This window comes from Puma concolor, chromosome A2 (genome assembly GCF_028749965.1).
Source record: "Puma concolor isolate L17-30 chromosome A2, mPumCon1.1.hap2, whole genome shotgun sequence".
NCBI classification, from domain to species: domain Eukaryota; kingdom Metazoa; phylum Chordata; class Mammalia; order Carnivora; family Felidae; genus Puma; species Puma concolor.
This window is the reverse complement of record NC_141668.1, coordinates 51,641,840-51,660,533: the sequence shown is the minus strand read 5'-3', so window position 1 is coordinate 51,660,533 and position 18,694 is coordinate 51,641,840.

Genomic DNA, 18,694 nt, shown 5'->3' with positions numbered 1-18,694 from the left:
CCTTCCCTCCCTCCCTCCTTCCTTCCTTCTTCTCCCTTCTCCCCTTCCTTCCCTCCCCACTTTCTTCTTCCCTCCCTCCCTTTCTTTTTTCCTTCCTTCCTTCCCTCCTTCTCTCCTTCCTTCCTTCCTTTTTTCATTTATTCAATGAACATGTATATTGGGAGCCCGTTGTGTGCCAGCCACAAGCTTGAGTCAGGCCCAGTGTCTGCTCTGTGAGGACTGCTGCCTGGTGAGGCACACACACAAATGGGCAATTTCTCTCAGGGCTGGTTTTCTTTTTAAATGCCATAAGCATATTCTCCTTCTTGATCCTTCTTCAATAGCACTGAACTTAATGTTTTCAATGTATTCGATTCAAAGTTTAATATTTGAATTTTTAAAGCCAATGAGCTAGATCAACATGTATTTGCTCAATTGACTTTTTTGACAAAGGTATGGAAGCAGTTCACTTGGAAAAGGATAGTTTTTTCCATAAATGGTACTGAAACAACTGGATATTTATATGGAAAAAAAAGTGAATTGTGACCTTTGTCCCACATACACAAAAGATAATTGAAACGGCTAATAGACTTAAATAAAAAGCTGGAATTATAGAACATAGAAGAAAAGGAAGAAGAAAATCTTCATGATTTTGTCTTATCTAAGATTCCTTAGGACACAAAAAGCAATAATCATTGAAAAAGAGATAAATTTAATAACTTTAAGAGATAAATTTAATAAATTTAATTAATTTTATTAATAAATTTAATAAATTTAATAAGCCGACGGATGGTGTCTGTACCAATTGTGGTAGAACTGCAAAACATATCGAACCACAGAATCACTATGTTATACATATGAAACTAAAGAAACATTGTAAAAAAAAGATAAATTTGACTTGATTAAAATTAAACATTTTTATTCTTTGAAAGATGCCATAAACAACTGAATATGCAAGCCAGATAAATGTTCACAAAACAGTTGTCTCACCAAAAAAACCAAAAACTGTATTCACAATATAAAAAAAGACTCCTTACAGTAATTAAAAAAAAAAAAAACTCAGTTTAGAAAAATGGGCAAAAAATATGAACAGAAATTTCACAACAGAAAATGTGTGAAAGACTGAAAAGCTGCCCAACATTTCATCTCATCAGGGAAATAAAAATGAAAACCACAATGAGATATCACTACATGCCCATAGGAACAGCTAAAATTTAAAAAGACCGACAATATCAAGTGTTGACGAGCTTGTGGAGCAACTGGAATGCTCATACCCTGTTAGGAGAACGTGAAATGGTTCAGTTGCTTCGGAAAGCAGTTTGGCAATTTCTTATACCGTTAACTATACTATTAACATTTAGTCAACAATTTCAATCTTAGGTAACTAACCAAGAGAAATCAAAACATATATCCCGGCAAAAATTTGCACTTACATGTTCCTCGTCGCTTTATTTATAATAGTTAAAAAGCAGAAACAACCCACATGGCCATCAACTGTTGAGTGGATAAGCAAATTGCAGTATAGCCTTCCAATGGAATACAACTCAGCAATAAGGAGAAAAAACTATGGAAGCATGAAACATGGATGAATCTCAGATACACTGTGCTGAGAGGAAGGAGCCAGATACCAAAGACTACATAATATATGATTTCTTTTCTACTTAATCATCGAGAAAGTAAACCTAACCTGTGGTGACAAACAAGGAGAACAGTGGCTTCTTAGGGTTGGGGTGAGGAGACTGCAACAGTGGACAAGAAAACTTTTAAGGGTGTTAGAAATAGTCTGTTTCTTTTCTTTTCCTTTTTGCCATTATCCTGCTGGCACTTTATTCATTTTTAAATAATTAATTAATTAATTTTTACATTTACATCCAAGTTAGTCAGCATATGGTGCAACAGTGATTTCAGGAGTAGATTCCTTAATGCCCCTTGCCTATTTAGCCCATCCTCCCTCCCACAACCCCTCCAGTAACCCTCTGTTCTCCATATATAAGAGTCTCTTATGTTTTGTCACCCTCCCTGTTTTTTTATTATTTTAGCTTCCCTTCCCTTATGTTCATCTGTTTTGTACCTTAAAGTCCTCATATGAGTGAAGTCATATGATATGGTCTTTCTCTGACTGACTCATTTCACTTAGCATAATACCCTTATATAATGTCAATAGCGTTGCTATATTCATGGGAGTGCATGTGCCCCTTCAAAACAGCACACCTGTATCCCTTGGATAAATACCTAGTAGTGCAATTGCTGGGTCGTAGGGTAGTTCTATTTTTAAAGTTGTCTGTTTCTTAATTGGGGGGATTGTTGCATTTGTGGGTGTATACATTTGTTAAAACTCATTGAACTGCATAATGTGGGGACATTCTATTATATGTAATTATATCTCGATGAAATAGATTTTTTTTTTCAACGTTTATTTATTTTTGGGACAGAGAGAGACAGAGCATGAACGGGGGAGGGGCAGAGAGAGAGGGAGACACAGAATCAGAAACAGGCTCCAGGCTCTGAGCCATCAGCCCAGAGCCCGACGCGGGGCTCGAACTCACGGACCGCGAGATCGTGACCTGGCTGAAGTCGGACGCTTAACCGACTGCGCCACCCAGGCGCCCATCGATGAAATAGATTTAAAATGAAGAATCAAACAAGTAAAATTAATCACAAGCATTTGAATAAACAATAGCACTTATCCGTATCAAGTGTTCAAAATATACAAACCAACTTCTTCACCACATTCTCTCATACAATATTACATATGAGAAAGACCCCACATCTTGACCGTGTTCTCACTGCAGGCTAAGGCTCTGGAAGACAGCGATGCATTCACCACATAAGGAAGAAACAATAGGAGAGGAAGACCTCCCCCCCCCCCCCCACCATGATGCTTTCAAGGAATCATTCGATTCCTACTTAACTGAGTTTTTTCCTGCCCAGATACCCAGGAGAAGTAGGAAACTGGCTATTTATCTACACGGCACAACAAGTTCATAAATACCAAATTCGCTTCCTCCCATCTCTTGCCAGGCTTTCCATGGTTGTGTAGAACGTGGAACAGATTGGCCTTCATTAGAGCCAGGAGAAGGGAAAGGGAATTGCCACTCTGGCTTAAGAGGAATATCTGACAAAAATACAGCTTTCTTTTATTGGCTGGCAAAGTGGCAAAGAGTTTAGAAGTAAACATACTATATATTTTGCTTTGAGCATTATATTTCATTGACAAATAGTGTTAAGTTTTATAACACAGGCTGCTGACATCTGTTATAAACAAGGTTTTGGAATAGCTTTTGGGCACATTCCCCCTCACCAAAAGCTAGATGAAAATGCCTTCATGCTGTGGGCTGGGTGCCCATAGTGTGCTATAGAACACACATAGACCACAAAACACTGCACACCAAGTGCTTCCTGGAGGAGGAGTCCTGAAGGTTGGGAAAGAGACGGAATTCACCTGGAAACTAAGCTACGCCACCCTTGTGGAATTTGGTACGTTGGCAGGAGTGAGTTTTTTGTTTCTGTTTTCAAAGTCAAGGGCCTCATGCGTGACTCCTGTTTCAGAGAACACGGGCAAACACCAAACTGTCTGTCTTCTTGGTATCTAAGTTTGTGAAGGAATTCTTCCCCTGTACGTTCCTTAAACAAAGGGTACCCCCTTCGCCTATGCTCCTGTCCGGACGCAGGGGAGTAGACTTTGTTGGCGATTTGCGTGTGGTTCTGGATGGGGGCCGCCACGGATCAGTATTGGCCTTCACCTCTGCCTGTTTGGGGGACAGCAAATAGGCCCAGCTGGTGTGTGGACAATAGGATAAAAACACGGCCCTACGTAACTGTTTATTAATATATTGTGTGGGGAAGAGTGGAGGGGGAGAGCCTCCTTGCAGATCTGTTCTTCACCGGATATCCCCGTAAAGACAGGGGCACTATTGTTCTCGGATGAAACAATAGAAGCCTGAGAGATGCTCAGAGTCACCTTCTATTCACCGTCTGGGCAGGTGGAGCCGGGATTACACCTGCCTTTGTTTTTCTTTGCACTGTCTTCAAAATATAGTCAGTTTCCAAAGATCTATCCTAGGTCCTTGTCTCTGCTCTCGATGCTTGGCAATCCCATTCACCCCACGGCCTCATCCTTCACGTGCGTCCACCCAGGGCCTGCTCTGGCCTGACACTGGGTCTGTGGAGGTGCATCTAACTCAAGGGGGGGCCCTCTGGATGCTTGCAATCATACAGGAAGCCACCCGTGGCCCCCTGATTAGGTAACTTGTTTATGACAGAGATGTGCTCAGAGTATAGACTGCAGGGATGGCGTGACAGGAGGTGTGATCCAGAGGGTCAGGGGAGGGTTCGTAGGTGATGATCTTGAAAGACAAATGGGGTATTGGTCGGGGAGAAAGGGGCCAGAGAAAGGAAGAGAATTGCAAGTAGAAAGAGTAATAAACAAAGGCATCGAATTGCCTTGGGGACTTGCAAGGATATTGGTTTGAATTAAAATATTAATAGCAAATTCCCAGAGTGCCTGAGAGGCTCCGTCAGTTGGGCATTTGACTCTTGATTTTGGCTCAGGTCAAGATCCCAGGGTTGTGGCATTGAGCCCCATGTTGGGCTTTGCACTAAGCAATGGAGCCTGCTTAAGATTCTCTCTCTCTCTCTCTCATGGGGCGCCTGGGTGGCTCAGTCAGTTAAGTGTCTGACTTCGGCCCAGGTCATGATCTCAAGGTTCGTGAGTTTGAGTCCTGCCTCAGGCCCTGTGCTGACGGCTCGGAGCCTGGAGCCTGCTTCGGATTCTGTGTCTCCCTCTCTCCCTACCCCTCCCTAGCTCACGCTTGCACTCTCTCTCTGTGTCAAAAATAAATTAACTTAAAAAAAAAGATTCTCTCTCTCTCTCTCTCTCTCTCCCCCTCTGCTCCTCTCCCCCACCCTCACGTGCTCTCTCTCTCTCTCATAAAAAATATAAAAGAAAAAAAAAAAGAAAAGAAACTCTTAAAAAAAACTCCCATAGAGCTGTTACCATGTGCAAAACACCATCCAGGCTTTTTTCTTACTCCTATCAATCCTTCGAAGCCCAGCCCAAATGATATTTCCCCTACCAACCCTTTCCTGATCTCTCTTCATGGAAACAATCTCACTTTCCTCTGGACTCACTCACGTAGCATTTAAACTATGACATTTATTTCTTCACCTTGTAGTTTAGTTCATAAAGTGTATTTGATACACTGCATTTGGCCGTGAGCCCTGGGAGACTAATGCAGGCAGATAGATGCGTGTTTCCTATCGCCCTCTTGGCCCCCAGTACAATACCTTGCACGTGTTTGCCGCTAAAAAAATTTGCTCATCCCTGAATGAATGGATGAGTAGTGAATGGTCTCTTCAGGCACTATTATGGTTACTCACTACCACCTTTTCCTTCTTGAAACCACTAGCTTGTGATTTAAGATTCAAATCCCCTTTCTGGAATATAGCACTTTTTTTTTTTTTAACAGGAAAAGGTGTTCTTACCCATGTCCAGAGTCATCGCACACCTTTTAACTTGGTCCGGGTTACCTCTGTGAATTAAGTCGTTTTGGTCGTCCTTCATTTTCCTAAATTCACCTTCTTTCTATAACTCCATTCCTGGGAAAGTTCTTCCTTGTACTTTCCTGTCTTTCTGTCTGCTGGCTTCCAGGTTCCCCCTTGATTCTAGGTGAGCGTGTCTTTGTTGGAAGCACCTCACTTCGGCTGATGAACCTCCTGGGTTTTGCCCGGAGAGTGTCTAGATAGTCACTCTCCCGGTACACAGTGTTTCTCTCCTCCCACGTCATGTCTCTGAACCTGATTCCTTAAGTGTTCCAAGGTCTTCCCACATCTGCCCACACCTTCCACGCCTTCTAGAATTCACCTTACCTCCCCCCCCCCCCCACCATGCTGCTCCCAAGGAGGTCTCTGCCATCTTGGTGACATGGACATCGTGTCCATTTCCAGCTGTCATTGTTTTGTCCCAGGAAAGCTTTGGCATGTCTGAAATCAACCTTCCCCCTCACATTCTGAGTGACCCTACGTTTTCCCATTCCATATGTCGTGAAAAGCACTTGACTTAATGTCTCACGTAGTAAGGTGTAGCTGTTTTCTCCTCAAATTCTCTTTTATCCCCTCAGAGAAACGATTCCCTTCAGCTCCCTCAGATAAATCAAAGCTCAGACTTTCATTTCATGGACATCAATATTAATTGAGCATACATTATGTGCCAAGCAATGCAAATAGTTTGGTGGGAAAGACAGATGTGCGGAGAGGACTCTGTGTTTAGTGCCCGGGGAACAGGGAGCAGGGGAGAGCGCTGTGTGCTGGAGAAACTGATGCCTGAGTGCAGTCGCCAAGAAGCTGGAGATCACCAGGTTCACTGCTCTGGATGGCAGAGACAGATGGGTAGTGGTGGGAGGGGAGGGAACATTCCAGGTAGAGTGGAGAGAATATAAGGCTGGTCTCGTTTATGAAGCCCTGTCTCTCAGCACTCCTGCTAACCTACCTTGGGTGTTTCACTTAATGGATATCAGGTGTCCCCAGCTCTATTTTTTCTTTTAATTTTTTAATGTTTATTTTATTTTTGAGAGAAAGAGAGAGAGACAGAGAAAGCATGAGTGGGGGAGGGACAGAGAGAAAGGGAGACACAGAATCCAAAGCAGGCTCCAGGCTCTGAGCTGTCAGCACAGAGCCCGACGCAGGGCTTGAACTCACGAACAGTGAGATCACGACCTGAGCTGAAGGCAGATACTTAACTGACTGAACCACCCAGGCGCCCCATCCCCAGCTTTATTTTAAGTGTCTTAAGAATAAAGATGCTTTCATTTCCCTGGGATTCCGTGAAATTGCTACAAGTGGCAGACACTGTTCAGAAGGGCAGGTGCTGGGTAGGTGTTGGAGGGATGAGGGAGAGGTCTGCAGAGGTGGGCTCCTTTAAATGAAATGGAAGGTTTTGTCCCCGTGTGTAAAGATAGCTCCACTCGTGCCTTGAAATGAAGAGTGAACAGACGATCAATAGCTTCTAGCTTCTGGCCTGGGTGTGGTAACATCCAGGCCATTAATATGCTGTTGGGCCCTTTCCACAGACATTTGTTTCCCAAAGCTGTGCTGGCATTTCCCAGGTCCTTGGCTTCCTCTCCAACCGTTCGCACACCCTCGGGGAGGAAGGGCTCTCTCTCTCTCTATTTATGAACAAGGTAATGTGTGTCAAATTGCCTTGGCTTAACCAGGCGATTGTGCACCTTTAAAAGGTACGGGGAAATGTTTCTCTGCGGTCAGATTGGCCCATAATGCACATCTGTTCTCTTGACCAAACTCCAGCAATCTGCCCTCGCTTAGCTGCTAACTCCACAACCTGCTCCTGGCCGGCGGCCCGGGCCCAGCAGGACAGTCTCTGTGTGGCCAGCCGGCTGGGTTTCTGGCACTGGAGGGTGGCAATCAGGGGACTCCAAATTCATGGGTCCTCACAACTTCAGGGCATCCCCAGGAAATCTACAACGGGCTTAGGAGGGACCTGGAGGAAAAGGAGAGCAGTGAATGCGATTCGCCTATAGAGAAGCAATGGACACGGCCACAGGGAATTTTGAGTGGAAAGTGAAACCAGTATCTGCTTGTTTTTTTCCTCCTAGAAGATGACCTACAAGGGGGTTGGATTCAATTAAAAGCCAGACACCTTTTTGTCCTTCCCTGAACTCTGGCTTTCCCCAAATTCCATGCATGGGTTCCGCACAGCAAATGACGCACAGCCACCACCGGGAACAGTGCAGGATTAAGCCCAGTCGCCTTCACAGAGGACTTCCTTTCCATAGACCTCCATACGCAGCCCCTCACGACTTCTCATCGCCCCGTGACCTCCGCCCCTTTCCCAGCCGGAAAACTCACCCGGATTACTGCCTGTTCGCCTTGCTTCTGCTCTTGCCCCACCGTGGACCACGATCAACACAGGCGCCAGAATTTGCCTCTTAAGATAAGGCGGATTGTTGGGTAGCTGGGTGGCTCAGTTGGTTAAACATCTGACTCTTGATTTCGGCTCAGGTCATGATCTCACGGGTTTGTGGGATCCAGCCCCTTGTCAGGCTCTGCACTGACAATGCAGAGCCTGCTTGGGATTCTGTCTCTCCCCCTCTCTCTCTCTCTCTCTCTCTGCCCCTCCCCTGCCTCTGTCAAAATAAATAAATAAACTTTAAAAAAAAATTAAGGCAGATCTTGTCACGTCTCGGTTCAAAGCTTTCCAGTGGCTTCCCCTCTGACACAGAATAAAAGTCAAGATCCTCATATTGGCCATCAGGACCCTCCCTTTATTTCCTCCCGACCTCAATTGCTTTCTACCCCTCACTCACTCTGCTCCAGTCACGCTGCCCCTCTGTTACTTTTGTTGGGTACTCCTCCCCCAGATGTCTTTGGTTCTTTGTTCGGCTGTCCCCTGAGGTCACTCCGTCACCATCTTCTGGGCTCTGCTCAAATATTGCCTTTTCCTCGGGGCTGGCTTGCCATCCCGGTTTGAGATTGCTCTCATGACCACCCAGCACTTCTAGTTCTGCTTCTCTGTTAGTTTTCCCACAGTACTTAACATCCTCTGACATAACAGAGACGCTACATTTTGATTTTCTATTTATCCCTAACTTGAGTCTTGTCTGCTGGATCCCCAGTGCCCGGCACAATGCTGGGCACGTAGCTGGTGCTCAGTGGAGCATGGAGCATGGAGAATGAATGGATGGCCGACGGAGAATTGAACCAGTGAGAGCAGGAGATGTAAGATTAAAACTTCAAAAGCCAAAAAGATGGAAACAATGAAGTCTTCTGAGAGCAAAAAGAGTGCCCTGGACTTAATCCTAGGCTATGAACAGTGATTAGTGCAGGAAATGACATAGGAGAGTATTGGTCAGGGATGATAACGGTGCTAAATTCAACATCCTGGTTGAGGATGTCATACATTGCTTCTTGCTCTATCCAGAAAGAAAACCCCTGGGAGACGCAGACATGAGTTAGGAAAAGCAGAAAGGAAGAGCTAAGCATGAACATCCATGTGCGTTTTCACTTAATAAATACTTAATGATTATCTGCTCTGTGCACGTCACTGTGAAGAGGCTATGGAAGACCTCAAACAAATCGGGCACCTCCGTCTGGCCACACACACACACACACACACGCTCACTTTCAGGGCCATAAGGCGAATGCTCATTTGCCAAAAACCCAAAGCAGGAGGTGTCAGAGACGGAAGTTACTGTGACTAGGGTCTGGAAGAATCTTTGGAGCAGGTGGCACTGGATCTGGGCCTGGGGGCTCTGTGTGAGCTAGAGCCAGAGTGTGGGAGGGTGGGTTCTGAGCTGAGGGACAAAATAGTGAAGTAAAGGGACCACGTCCGAGGAAAGGGACTCAGTCACATGTTAGCCCCATTCACATGGCAACCTGGCTCCGTTTCTCAGAGAAAAGTCATTTTCTTTTTTAAAAAAAAATTTTTTTTTCAACGTTTTTTATTTATTTTTGGGACAGAGAGAGACAGAGCATGAACGGGGGAGGGGCAGAGAGAGAGGGAGACACAGAATCGGAAACAGGCTCCAGGCTCTGAGCCATCAGCCCAGAGCCCGACGCGGGGCTGGAACTCACGGACCGCGAGATCATGACCTGGCTGAAGTCGGATGCTCAACTGACTGCGCCACCCAGGTGCCCCAGAAAAGTCATTTTCAAAGCTACCGCTGAGGAGGAGGTGACATAGAAGAAATTCGGCACCTTCCCCTCTCACGCTCTCATCCCAGGGCTTCAAAGCGTGATCTCCGGACGAGCAGCATCAGTGTTACTTAAGACGTTACTTACGAGGTTGGAAGCGCAAATTCTCAGGTCCTGCCCTAGACCCACTGATTCAGAAACTCTGGGGGGCCCCTGGGGGTCCCAGCAATCCGTCTTCTAACAAGCACTTCAGCGGTGTTAAAATTTCTTTTTTAACGTTTATTTATTTTTGAGAGAGAGAGCCAGAGACAGCGCACGAGTGGGGGAGGGGCAGAGAGAGAAGGAGACACAGAATCCGAGGGAGGCTCCAGGCTCCGAGCGGCCAGCACAAAGCCCGACGTGGGGCTCGGATCCACGGACCGCGAGATCACGACCCGAGACGGACGCTCAACCGACTGAGCACCCCCAGGCGTCCCACAGGCACTTCAGGTGTTTTAGAGAACTGATACCATGTATCTGAAGTGTTCAATTATTGGCAGCTACCACAATGATCAGTGTGGAGAGGGACCAAAGTTTCCATGTTTCTGAGTTTGCTGAGGAAACTCTCCTTCCAAGTTTCTACCCTTGGTCTTGCATCCTGACGGTAGGGTCAAGACAATCCTCCCCTTTTATACTGTTTTATTGGGACGTAACTTCTGTGAGCACTTGAGGCCACTTCATGTTGTTATAGGAGCTAAGAGGAAAATGTGAAAAATGCGTAAGACCCAGTGTCCTGAAAGTCCAAGTTCTTTTCGATGGTGGGATTTTCGGAGAAGTCATTTCGTTCCATCTTTCACAAATCTTTAAAGCTCCTCCACTCTAAAGATAAAAGAAAAAGCACCTGGGATGTCCAATGTACATCTCCGATTATCAAAAATTAAGCAGTCTGAAAACATAAGTGTTGGGGAGGCTAAGGGCTAATGGGGCCTCTCCTACACAGCCAGGGGGAATACAGATTGACATTACCACTTTGGAAAACAATTTGGAACTGTCTAGAAAAGTTGAACATACATATATACCTGACAATCCAGAAATTTTACTCTTCTTACACCCCTGGAGAATCTCTTCACCTATGAACTTGAAGACCCATGCGAGAATGAAAATAGAAAACAAGACAAAATTGGACACAACCCAAATTTCCATCAACAGAAGGCTGGATAAATAAATGGTGCTCTTTACATATAATGGAACAGTCCATAGTAAGCACAACAAATAAACTGGCTGCATGCAGCAGCTTGGCTGAATCTTAGGTAACATATTGAGTGAACAAAGCAGGTATCATAAGGCTACTTAAATGTTTATTTATTTACTTTGAAAGAGATTGAGAGAGAGAGTGATCATGAGTGGGGGAGGGGCAGAGGGAGAGAAAGAATCCCAAACAGGCTCCGCACTGTCAGGGCAGAGCCCAATGTGGGGCTTGAACTCACCAGCTGTGAGATCACGACCTGAGCTGAAACCAAGAGTCAGGAGCTTAACAGACTGAGCCACCCAAGGACCTCACAGAAGGCTACTTAAAGTGTGGTAATTCGGTTTAAAAGCTTCAAGAGCAAAACTAAATAATACCTTCTTTAGGATTATGTATATAACACATATATGATTATATATGACATCTACATCATACATACAATAAAATTAAAAAAAAAAATCAAGGGCGCCTGGGTGGCTCAGTCGGTTAAGCGTCCGACTTCGGCTCAGGACATGATCTCGCGGTTCGTGAGTTCAAGCCCCGCGTCGGGCTCTGTGCTGACAGCTCAGAGCCTGGAGCCTGTTTCAGATTCTGTGTCTCCCTCTCTCTCTTTGATCCTCCCCCGTTCATGCTCTGTCTCTCTCTGTCTCAAAAATAAATAAACGTTAAAAAAAATTTTTTTTTTTTTAAATCAAAGAAACGATAAGCACAATTTGGGATAGAAAAGGAAAGTGCAGCACAGGTACCTGCAACAATATTGATAATATTCTACTCCTTGAGCTGGGTGATAGATTCACCCGTATTTGTTTATTTATTTTTTTTAACGTTTATTTATTTTTGAGACAGAGACAGAGCATGAATGGGGGAGGATCAGAGAGAGAGGGAGACACAGAATCCGAAGCAGGCTCCAGTTTCTGAGCTGTCAGCACAGAGCCCGATGCGAGGCCCTAACTCACGAATTATGAGATCATGACCCGAGCCGAAGTCGGACGCTTAACCGACTGAGCCACCCAGGCACCCTCAGGACTTCTTTTTTTTTTTTTTTTTTTTTTAATTTTTAATGTTTATTTTTGAGAAAGAGTGAGACAAAGCATGAGTGAGGGAGGAGCAGAGAGAGAGGGAGACACAGAATCCTAAGCAGGCTCCAGGCTCTGAGCTGTCAGCACAAACTCAAACTCACAGACTGTGAGATCATGACCTGAGCCAAAGTCAGATGCTTAGCCAACTGAGCCACCCAGGCGTCCCTTAAATCTATCATTTTTTGAGAGCTTCCTGGATGCTAAGCCACCGAGCTAAGTACTTTCCACCTAATACCAATTTAATCCTTGCAAAATCTCTTCGATGTGGATTGTATTCCCATTTTACAGATGATGAACTGAGGCCAAGTGAGGCCAGTAAACTCACCAAGGCTTAGCTAGTGAGTGGCAAGGCAAGGATTCCAGGACAGGCCTGACTCGTAATGCCTGCCTCTGACCAGAGGACAGGCTGGCCTGTCCCTCTAACTCAGGGGGCTCTGTGGGGTTGATGCTCCTCGATGTCTCTGCCAACTTCACTCGCTTGTAGGCTCAGAGGGGCCGGCATGGGAGCAGGTGCTGAGGGTACAGCTTTGACCCCGCACCAGCTTCCCTGTGGGCATTTTGATGTCTGCAGCCTTGTGGGGCCAGGCCTTGGGTGTGCAGGGGTTAGTAAAACAAAGAATCTTCACTCCAGATTGGATCTTCCAGTGCACCCAAACTGGGAACGCAGGGTGGTCATTTTGGAGAATGTGCAGGTCCTTGCTTTTCCACACTTGGGAGAAAGCTGTGCCTTCCTGCTGTTCTTCCTGTTCTTGTGTGAACCCTTGTGTGGAGACAACGCCACATGGGACGGGCACCCACACAGGCCAGTAGGAAGATAGGCAAGTGGCCTGAGGACTGGCTTCTGCAGGCGCTCGGATCACCTTACATTACAGCAGCTTAACCGGCGTCTTTGTTGTTAGAAATGTGGGACAGCATTTAATGCTCCCACGGGCCTCTTGTCTGGTTGATAAAATCTTCCCCCTCTGTTTCCAGCAATGGATCCCTCCAACTTCTTAAAAGCCCGATCAGAGGCTTTGCCTTCACCAGGAGAGAGCCAGGGTGTGGGTAGGTTAAATGTGGGAATTTCTGCTGGCTTAAGCAGAGTGGTTTCTGGAACTCATTGGTTTGGGCTTTTTTTAAAAAAAGGCAAACTGACTCTGAGGTTAGTTCCCTTTCTAATTGATTAATCTCTTAGGCTTGGCAAGCACGTGTATCTAGAAAGTGGGTAGGATTGGTTCTCCTGGAACAGAATTAATTTGCTGTTTGTGGTAAAGAGCGAAATTCAAGAGGCTGTGGTGGGCAAGCCAATGTGTTTTGCCTTTCTTAGACGTACACCCTGGGCTTACGATTCTTGCACTAATCGTAGCTACATTAGAGCAACTGGCTTGTTTATTTTAGATCATTTATAGCCATTCTGCATTTGTTGCCTGTTGCCTTAGAGAGGGAAGAAAAAGCCACCATTTGTAGAATGCTCCTTATGTTCTGGGCTTTTTATGTGAATTATTTAATTTAGTTCTCATGACATCTCTGGAGGAAAGCATTATAATCCCTATTTCACAGATGGGAAACCCAGCCGAGGATGTGTCATGTTCAAGTTTACAGTCAGTGGAGGAGCTGGGGTCTGAACTCAGGTCAGCTGGTCCCAAAACCTTCAACCAAGCACACTGCTTCCCAGGCCTCCCAGCTTGGGCCGAACCGGACAAGAAAACGAGGACTGTGGCAATGGCTCTCCACACAGCGTGGTGACAACATGGCCGTGTTGGTTGGGAGGTTGATTGCAAGTGTTTCCGTTAGTCCTTCATGTGGTGAATAATTTTCCCGTGGAGTGAGTGGGTCTCACTTGTATTTTGTATTGCAATCTGATGCTCCTTTGGTATTCCTTGGAATATCAGACCCAACCCGACTCAACTGCTCACCTTCTCCACGTTGCAAGTTCCTCACTGATAAAACTGGGATAATAGTAGTATGTGCTTCTTAGTTGCTAGGAGTTAAGTAAGGCACCGCCATGATGTGTGTGAGTGGCAACTGAGGCTTAATAAAGGGGTGCTGTTATTGTGGCTAGCCCTGAAGGGCACACCTTTTTTTTTTTTTTTTTTAAAGTTTATTTTGAGAGAGACAGAGACAGCATGAGTGGGGGAGAGGCAGAGAGAGAGAGAGAGAGAGAATCCCAAGCAGTCTCCGTGCTATCAGTGCAGAGCCCAATGCAGGGCTCACGAACTGGGAGATCATGACCTGAGCCGAAATCAAGAGTCAGATGCTTCACCGAGTGAGCCACCCGGGCACCAGAAACAGCTCATCATGGTCTGGAGGCCTTGAAATTCCTGAGTCTGTGTCACAGCATATTATTAATGAAACATGGCGCTAAGGTACTCTTCCTGTTTGGAAAGTGATGGCTGGCTTTGGATTTTACAGCTTGAGTTTGTTTGTTTGCTTATAGAGCGCGCAGCTTAGGAAAAGTATACTTTAAGCTCCTTATTCTCTGCAACAAATGCCTCTTTCATTCTCTTACCTGCTGCCAAATATTTACGCAGTATTGGATGGGTTCATTCACTTAGTCAGCAAATGCTGCGCCCCTAATTCATCTTCTTAGGGCCTCACACTTGTAGCCCATAGGTTCCTGTGCACCAGGAGGCCAAGTTCTAGTGCAGGGAGACATATACTTCCATGGGTCATCATATCTCTCATATCAGCCCATATCACATATAGGAAATGTGCTGGAGCCCGGAGAGGAAGCAGCTATATCTGTGTCTGGAGGAAACGAGGAGAACAAGGAAGACTTTGAGATGGAGGAAACAAGGGAGAGGAAGGGGAGGCACGTGACATTCTTTGTCCCAAGACTCAGGGGTGTGATAGGGTCAAAAGCAGGTTACATGTGAGGGAGACAGAAGACAAGCCAAGTAAGGCCAACAGTTCAGATTAGGAAGGAATTTCCAGGCCACGCCAAGGATCCGGGGCTTTATACGTACACACTCAGAAAACCTTACAGGGTTTTCACGGCGTCAGAGCATCAGATTTCCCTTGTAGAAGGAAAGAAGCTGAGACTGGAGGCAGGGCTACCCGTTGATAATACTCACAGCTTGAGTTTTAACTCAGTCCTCAAAAGTACCCTATGAACTAGGTACTGCTATTACCACTCTGCTGAGTAAGAGGCTGAAATACAGAAAAGAAACTATCCCCAGGTTCACACAACTACTGAGAAGGAGCCACTTGGATTTGAACCCTATCAGCATGACTCCAGAGTCTGCAGATATAAACACTAGACATTCATATCTGACTTGAAGTCTACCGTCTAAGAAACTATAATAGTCCTCATGAAAAACGATGAATACCAAACCTCTTGGGTAGCCCTGAGGCCGCAGGATAGGGGACCGTTGTCCACTGTATCAGAGGCTGTTATCCACCCGATATGCATTTTCTCTCTTAGAACTCTCAGTTTTTCTCTGAGCCCCTGCCGCCTGGAATAGGGATCATAATCCCTAGCTTTCCCTGCAGCTAGGTGTGACCATGAGTCACAGTTTTGGCAAATGAAATATTTGGGAGTGCTGTATGACAGCTTCTAGAGAGTTTCCTAATGATTGGCGCATGTCCTTTGCCTCCTTCTTCCTATCCCTTCCACCATCCTGCTTTGGGGAATGTGCGTGTGGTGGCTACTCCCTTGGATCATGGTAGCAGGTGCCACTCCCTGGAAGAAGCATCGATACCTGAAGTCTTGGTGAAGCGGAGCTGCCACACCAGCCGGGACCACCTTCCGGAGGATTTTCCCTGAGAGACAGATAAAGTTTTATTGTGCTTTAGGTAGTATTATTTCAGGTCTTTGTTGCTTTCGGCCAAACCTAGTTCTTGCCAATACATCCCTCCCTTCCTCGAGGAAAATTACAAATGTTGGAAATATGATAAAATAGAAGGATGCCTATAGGTGAAGTCAACTCTGCACGTTGTAACACAAAAATCGCGGTTCGACGTGTTTTGCAGCAGTTTAAAAAATTCAAAATTTGTGTCAGGGTAGACAATAAAAACAAAGAAAGCTATGATCAGTGGAAGAGGAAGACCTGATTTCCCAGTGTGTCAGGGTCAGGAGACACAAATGTGCCCGCATTCCATTGTATTAAGGCCCTACTCCCCACGCCACCTCAGAGGGAAAGGGTCACCTGTAGCAGGACCCTGCCCCCGCCCCGTAATAACAGGATTATACATCCACACCCTTTGCAATGTGACATTGGCAATGCCTCTTGGTAAAACAGGTGGAATATACATCCTCTTGTCATTCATTTTAGGGCTTGGCCATGCAACTTGTATGTTCAACAGAATGTTGACGGTTGCAATACAGGTAAAGCCTTTAAATATGCTTGGGTGTTTCTGTTTGTTTCTTACACTTCTGCCATGTGAGGTGAGAAGGACACGTCCTTGAAGGAGATGCTCACATATGAAAATACATGAACGATCCTTTAAGTCAGCACAAGGATGAGAAGAAACCAACCCGGAAGCACCACGATCCAAAATTATGGCAGTGATCCCTTCTTTTTTTTTTTTTTTGTAGCAGCTTTATTCAGATATAATTCAATTCCGTACAATTCATCCATTAATTTTTTTTTTAATGTTTCTTTTTGAGAGAGACAGACAGACAGACAGAATGTGAGCAGGGGAGGGGCAGAGAGAGAGGGAGACATGGAATCCGAAGCAGGCTACAGGCTGTCAGCACAGAGCCCGACACGGGGCTCGAACTCACGAACCGCAAGATCATAACGTGAGCTGACGTCAGACGCTTAACCAACTGAGCCACCCAGGTCGCCACAATTCACCTATTTAAAGTAAACAATCCAATGGTTCTTTGTATCTTTATAGATTTGTGTAGACATCATCACAATCAATATTAGATTACTTTCATCAGCTCCCCAAGAAGCCCTTTAGCAGTTACGTCCTGCTCCCCAAATTCCAGTCCCCTTCTCCATCCTGAGGCAACCACTAATATACCTTCCATCTCTGTGGATTTGAATATTCCGGACCTTTCATATAAATGGAGTCATACATTATGTATTCTTCTGTGACTGGCTTCTTCCACTAGAAATGATGTTTTAAAGGTTCATCCATATTATAGCACGAATCATTACTTCATTCCTTTTTATTGACAAGTAACATTCCATTGTGTGGATATGCTACATTTTATTTATTCACTCATCACCTGATGAATTCAGTGGTACTTTTGTATAACCACAGGAACATGCAGAAGGAGAAAGAGCAGTGCAATGTGCTGATGACTTTATGGGACAAAAGCCTTTATTGTCATGTACTGGTCACATCCACAGAGTGTTACACACACACAACAGTCCATTTCTCATTGCAAATAAGTATGTTGCTATGTGATTTAAAATACCAGTCTCTCTGAGACTTACTAACGGGAAACAGCGTCTCCAATGCAATCAACTTGCATTTATAAATGCGATGACATTTCTATGGTACCGAGGCCATGCTCTAGATGGGCGAATTTGCCAAGGTAAATGCCACCTTTCAGTCTGGGTGGCCAGGTGGCCTTTCTTTTAGATACCTTTATTTTCCTGAACTAGGGCGCTTACCCAGGTTCAAATATATTTTTCTATATTGCTCATGGTCGACCAAGGACTCTGTCATCTCAATGGCAATGAGGTCACTACAGTGACCAAGGAGCCCTGGAGGCCCAGCAGGCCAAAAATGCGACATATCAGACTAGAGCAATTTTCTCTGGAGCACTGACTAGAGACGGAGTGTCACCACCTCAGAAGTGTGCACTTTGAAGACAGGGCTATATTTTGTCCGATTGCTTTGATTTAGTTTAGATCGAATAACAACTATTATTAAAGAAGGGCACGAGAATGCCACTGTACCAAAAATGCTCAGAGTCTTGTAACTAGTAGATTGGTAAGTAAGACCTGGGGATCGAACCCACAGCAGAGTGATTATAGTTAACAATGCTGTGTTGTAAACTTTGAAGTTGCTAAGAGACTGGGTGGTAATTGTTCTTACCATACAAAAGAAATAATAATTGTGTGACCTGATACAAATGTTAGCTAATGCTACGGTGGTAATCATATTGCAACATATAAATTAGCTAATCAACATGTTGTATACCTTAGTCTTAAACAACGTTCTATAACAATTGTATCTCAATAAGAGGATAAAACAATCTTTAATGAGGAAAAAAAAAAGGTATTCAGGGGAACACAGGTTTAGAAAGTTTAAAAAATATGACACGAAAAAAAAAATAGTCCATGGGCAGCAAACCCCAATGCCTATAGGACCAGACAGGAAGAGCCAGTCACATGGAAGGATTGGAAGCAACTATCTCTAGCTGGAGAATAGAGATCAGCTACATTTTTAAATTATATGCTAACAACGTTAAACATGAATAATCAAAAGATGGGTAAAAATATACTTAGACATTATGAAATAACCCTGCAAAACAGATTATAAGGCCTGGCTGAGATCCAGGGGAACAAATCGGGGATTGATTTGCCATTCCTAACTTAGCCTGAATATATAAAGTCAAATGGACCTTATAGGATACTTTCTACACATATAGCAAAGAATGACTCTATGATATCTTATGGATTTCTGATCACTTTATTGGAGAGAGTTTATACATAGAAGCTCATGGGATATATTCCAGTTTGGGGACCATCATGGGAAGAGCATCTTTCCTGTGTTTGGTGCCTTTGCGGATTTGTGGCTGAACAGAAATCTCCCCCATTCCACCGCTCAAACAGCGACCTCAGGACTTTCTGTTCCGAATCCACCAAATGCAAAAGCGACC